We start from the raw sequence: 6,000 nt of genomic DNA, 5'->3' as shown, positions 1-6,000 counted from the left end.
AGTTGGCTATTATGCGATTCTGGCATAAGTTCAAGTTGTTGTGAACCTGTATGAATTTCGTTGTTCTCCTCAACATAAAAGAAGATATTTTGAAGAATATTCGTAACCACCAGAAATGTTCTGGTCCCTGTTGACTCCAATAGTGTTTTTTTTCTCTCTCCATACTATGGAAGTCATGGCGGCACAGACACTGTTTGGTTACCAGTAGGCTATTGTTCCAAATACATACGTTTGCATTCAACAGCAGAATGAAACTCATTCAGGTTTAGAACAACAACAATATAACTAAATTTTTTTTGAGATATTGGAATTGGTAACAAGAATTATGAAACTTTGGATAAAAATCCTATGTTAAGCTATATATATCATTATTGTGACGGGGGCCCTGCAGTAAGTCATAGCCCCGGGGCCCATTGAGGTTAATACAGGGCCGTTTCTAGGCATAGGCGAGCTAGGCGGTCGCCTAGGGCGCCACCAGCTGAAGGGGCGCAGGATGCATTAAATTGATCAAAAGTGACAGTAAAGACAGTAAAAAATATTTATCAGAACAACTGTTTTCAACAATTATTAGAAATGAGAAAAGTTAGAATGACTTCTAAGTAATGGCTGCTGAAAATTCAGCTTTGCCATCACAGAAAGCAGTTATTTTAAATTGTAATATTATTTCACAATTGTACTGTTTTACTGTGTTATTGTTTGATTAAATGCAACCCTAGTGAGCATAAGAGACTTTTTCAAAAACATTGAAAAATCTTACTGACCCCAGACCTTTGAACTGCAGCCAATATATTGACCTGCATACCTTTGCTTTGACATAAAAAAAATCATTTTACCATTTTAACTGATCTCACAGGCTTTCTGCTGACTTTAGGGTTGAACATTCTGCATTAACAAACAGAAAAACTCATGCTTGTATGTTTCTCCTTAGAGGTTTAGCTGCAAAATGGTCCTTTTTATCGCTGAAATGTCCTTGGCGCTCCCTTTACATTTCCACGAGGCTGGTTGAAGGCCCACAAATGACCAGCTTTTTGAAGGTGTCACTAAAATATGGAACATCTTGTGTGGAATAATCATGGTGTTTAAGGGATTCTGCCAAGTTCATGGTTTGTGCCTGTTGGTTCTCTTGACTCACAGTATGTGCAGATATTATCCCGTGCCTTTATACACCTTATGTCCTTTCCTTGATCTTACTCTGCCGGCGTTTGTCAAACTGATGACTGGAATGACTCTGTTTTATTACCCTGTACGAGTGGCCTTTCATAAAGTGTCACGAAGACAATGGTTACCAATATAATGGTTCCCTTTGGCATCTTCCTCACCAACACCAGTGACTAAAGCTGGAAAAGGTGTGCATGAGTCTCACATCTTTGTTTTGGGCATTTGTTTTTAATGTTTCATTTAAACACTTGAACATGCTAGCAATTTGAGCACGGTGAACAAAAGTACAAGTAAATATGTTTATAATGTTGCAAAAAATTTCTATTTCAAATAAATGCTGTAATTTCGAATTTTCTATTCATCAAATAATCCTGAAAAAATGCATCCACAAAAATATTAAGCAGCACAACTGTTTTTAACATTGATAATAATAAGAAATGTTTCTTGAGCACCAAATCAAATCAGCATATTATATGATTTCTGAAGGATTATGTAACACTAACGACTGGAGTTATGACTACTGAAAATTCAGCTTTGCCATCACAGGAATAAATTAGATTTTGAAATATATTTAAAATACAAAGCAGTTACATTTATAGCAATTATAATAATATTTCAAAATCTCATACTGCATTCTTTTTATTATTGATAAAGCAGCCCATTCTCCAGAAATCTATGGCCTGTGAATGTGTGTGAGAGAGTGTGTGTCTGATACTCATGGGAACAGTTGAGACGATGGGTACAGGCTCAGTCAGACAGTGCAGACGAACTGGCGCTGTTTTTGTCCTGGTGACTCCATGGCAGAAGTTGAGAGCTCACCAACCCCTTCGCCTGGGATGTCAGCCAAAAACGGCCAGAGTGAGATACACTGTCAGCACCGGATTAAACATTCAGTCCCCCTCCAGCATTGAGCTCATCTGCTTTCCCTCCCCATGACTGTGGAGATATGTCTTGATAAAATAAAGAAATTATAATGAAGAGATGAAAATAATAATACCTCTATTAATATTTTTGTCTGTTTTTTTTAATAATATTATCTAAATTTACTTGAAACAAGATAAATGTTACTTGATAAACAAAAATGCATAAGATAATTAGAATTTCTTTAGAGAATAAATCTTGAATTATATATATTTTTTTAAATGTTCGGCAAAATGTTTTTGTTTAATTATAAATCTCTTCTTAAATTAATTTGCCTTAAATAGTTTTATTGGGAAAAAAAATTCAAAAATAAGAAAAAATACTATTTTTAAAATGTGCGTGCATGCATGCATATGTGTGTGTGTGTGTGTGTGTATATATATATATATATATATATATATAGTCATCTTTGTTATCTTCTGTCTGTTGAGAACATATTGAAAAGAAAACAGTCATTATAGCTTTCTGGTTCCATTGAATGAATAGTAATTTTGCATGATCTGTCTTGTGTTTCTCTAATCTTGTTCCTTCTTGCTGTCTAGACTGCGAGAGCTTCAGCATGCCATTTCTCACAACTCCGTTGCTCCAGCAACAAAACCTTAACACATGTGTTTGTCAGAAACACTGTAGTCAAACAGGGTCAATGCATGCCTTCACCTCTGTCAATGTATCGCAGTAGTGCATCACAGTATAGGTAAGCAATGCATTTAAAAATGATCACATCCTCATCTTCCAAAATAAATTGTTTTGGGGATGGTGATGAATAGCTTTTTTTTTTTTCATTGCAAGATGTGATTAACTATCTTGTCAGGCACATGAGTAATATTGGGCATCTGTTTATGCTCCGGGGCCTCATTTATAAAACACACATACAGTCAGTTCAATGAATTTGAGCCTTTATTAAAAGTGAGCAGCAAATCTGTGTTTTTAAAGGCAGAGAAGCATGTGCCTTGATGTACTACTGACTTTACGTTATCCAAGTGCAAAGTGTGTAACTAATGATAATACACTACCATTCAAAATTTCGGTATCGCTAGGAATTTTTAAATGTTTTTAAAAGAAGTCTTTTATGCTCACCAAGGCTGCATTTACTTTATCCAAAATAGAGTAAAAATAGTTTAAAATAACTGTTTTGCATTTTAATATATATTTAATATGTAATTTATTCCAGTCTACAGTGTCACATGATCCTTCAGAAATCAATCAAATATGCTGATTTCTTGCTATCAATGTTGAAAACAGTTGTGCTGATTAATTTTTGTGTAAACTGTGATATTCTTTGATGATTATAAAGTTCAGAAGAACAGCATTTACTTAAAATAGAAATATTTTGTATGATATAAATGTCTGTAATTTCTAATCGATTTATTGCATCAATGCTGAATAAAATTATTTCATTCAAAAAATAAATAAATAATAATTAAAAAAAAAACTTACTGAACCCAAACATTGAAATTGAAGTGTATCTTTGGATATTATCTACAATTTGTATTTATACTGTATCTGTGCAGATAATTTTGGGGCCTATGAGGTCAGTTGACCAGTTTTATTTGTAGCCTTTTGTACAAACATTACAATAAATTCAATTATATACAGACAAACTATATACAGACAAACAAAAATGCTGTTACATTCCAGTCTCTTGTTTGCTCTTCTAAATCATTCATAGGAACATTCAGGAAATTATCATCACAGTTTGAGTGCTTGTACACGTTTTATTAGAAATGAGGCCCCTGCTTGTGTTTTAATTTTCTTGGAAAATTGGTGTTCTCTTATTCTGCCCACACCTTTTCCTTTTTCTGCTAGTAGTGCTGTTTTGGCCTAGGCCCTGAATAAACACGTTTGTCGTTACACGGACCCATAGAGAAAATTATACTTTATTTATAAATTATACAAATTATAAATTATAAAATTTTACTTACACCTGAACAAAGGTGTAAGCATGCTCAAAGCATCTCATTGTGAACAACACACGACTCCTTATCTGATCAAATAAAGGTCTAAAAATAGATAACATGAGAAATTGTATGTCAAAGGCAGTTGTCTGTTGTGTCTGGGAGCTCATGCATTGGTTAATGGTGTGGCAGATATTGGATCAGGCAAGAATGCTTAACTCGAGCTGACATGCTTCCTAAACTTGTCACGCTGCCTCCTGTGAGCTTCACACGCACTCCTGTGCCATGACAGCCTTCAGATGATTAAAAAGCTTAAGCTGTCACCGAAAGGAAGCACACAGATTTTGTAGGAACTGAACCAAACTATCAGTCAACTAATATAGTTTATATCTCACGTCTTTCTCGTATAAGTTTCTGTTGTGAGCTGATGGATTTTGTTTTAATAATATTTAATACAGCGGATCTAATCTTACAGTATGTAATAAATTGTGGAGAAGTCTTTATCTTCCTCAAAATATTTTCCCTCAGTTCCTAGGCATATCTTCTGAAGAATTTAGCTAATGAAGATTGAAGTAGTTTCCTCCTTAGATGTTTAGAAAGCAAAGCTCATGAAAGCTGGAAGCTGTCCAGTCTGCAGGAAAAAATAGTTTTTTTCCCTCTTTGATTTTGTTTATGTATGTATAATATTTCTGCAAAGTCTCATATTTTAAGAATTTCTCATTCGCTACTGTCTGGCAACAAAAATGACCTCAGGTCTGAGTGTCAAATAGTGTTAAATTATGCCTCTATACATTCTGCATCAGACCTATTATGTTACCTGATATAGTGCTATTGTTATCATTATGATAGGGGTGCAAGAAAGTCTAAAGGACTGAAGATTGATGAGAAAGGAAGGGGAAATGTACGGTATATCTGTGGATCTAGATCTATTGTACCACTTAAATACAGTGTAAAGCACCATTATGTTAGTATCCTAGTATATCATGGCAGCTGCATGAATCACAAAAAGGCCTTTGATCTGCCAGTGCAACATTTTAGACTAAAATCAACATTTAATACTTAGACATCAGAGAAAATCTTTACATTATCAAAGACCTTATGGAGGAAGTAGATTTGCAAGGATTGTGTTCTTTTCAGTGTCATATGACTTTCCTTTTCAGTGTGTCAAATATGTTCTTTTGGCTGGCGACTATGACTAAAACCACTTAATAATAGTCGAGTTGATCTAATCTTATGCGATCACTGCAGACGGGTCCTTTCATTCATGCTTACTGTAAGAACGCTGTGAAGACTAAAAGCGAATTAGCTGCAATCCACATTAATCACCTGTAACTGATGGGTGAGCCACCATGTGAGGCCACAGTCAGCTGACAGGACTCAAATTATATTGTTAATTTTACGTTTTCATCTTAACTCAGATTATTCCTTAATCCAAAACATTGCACAATCACTTGACACAGAAAAATAATTCAGGCAGTTAAGATTGGTAATACAAGAGGAAGCTGAAATTGAGTGTGGGCTTGTCTGCTCATGCACACATAACAGAATACAGTTCTTGTGGTCACAGATGATGTAAAGGCTTTCTCTCATAATTGATTCACTCTCGTGTAATTCCAAATTGAAAGAAATTTTCTTTCTTCTCTAAAAAAAATTGTTCTTTCTTCTCTTCTTTTTTGTCCTTAAAGAAAGTCAGTGGTGTTGGAATACCCGGAGTGTGAGTAAATAATGACAATTAAATTTTTGGGTGAACTATCCCTTTAAGAATGAAACCCACTTTAAAAGATCTGTTGGGTTGCATTGTGTTCCATTTTGTGAAGAGTTGTCAGCAAATAAACACAAAATAATAATGTCATATTGTGTACCATGAGGAATTTTTATAACTGTACAAAGATATTAAAAAACATCTAGTCCTGAAGTGGCATGTTGTAAATACGGAAATCTCATCAAATCATGGTCAGATCTCAGGGTGTATTGCATATCTGCATCTGATGAATACACTCATGCAGGAGCTGTTTGGCAGTGCCAT

The 6,000-nt window shown here is 34.7% G+C and overlaps 1 long non-coding RNA gene across 1 annotated transcript in view; it reads left to right on the top strand.

The window, feature by feature from the left end:
• LOC107668203 (uncharacterized) overlaps positions 1-6,000 on the top strand; it is a 33,595-nt gene that overhangs the window by 430 nt on the left and 27,165 nt on the right. The gene's annotated exons all lie outside the window — the stretch shown is intronic.

The sequence above is a fragment of the Sinocyclocheilus anshuiensis genome, unplaced genomic scaffold, assembly GCF_001515605.1.
Source record: "Sinocyclocheilus anshuiensis isolate Anshui unplaced genomic scaffold, SAMN03320099.WGS_v1.1 scaffold1341, whole genome shotgun sequence".
NCBI lineage: Eukaryota > Metazoa > Chordata > Actinopteri > Cypriniformes > Cyprinidae > Sinocyclocheilus > Sinocyclocheilus anshuiensis.
This window is presented reverse-complemented; position numbering and strand designations above follow the sequence as displayed.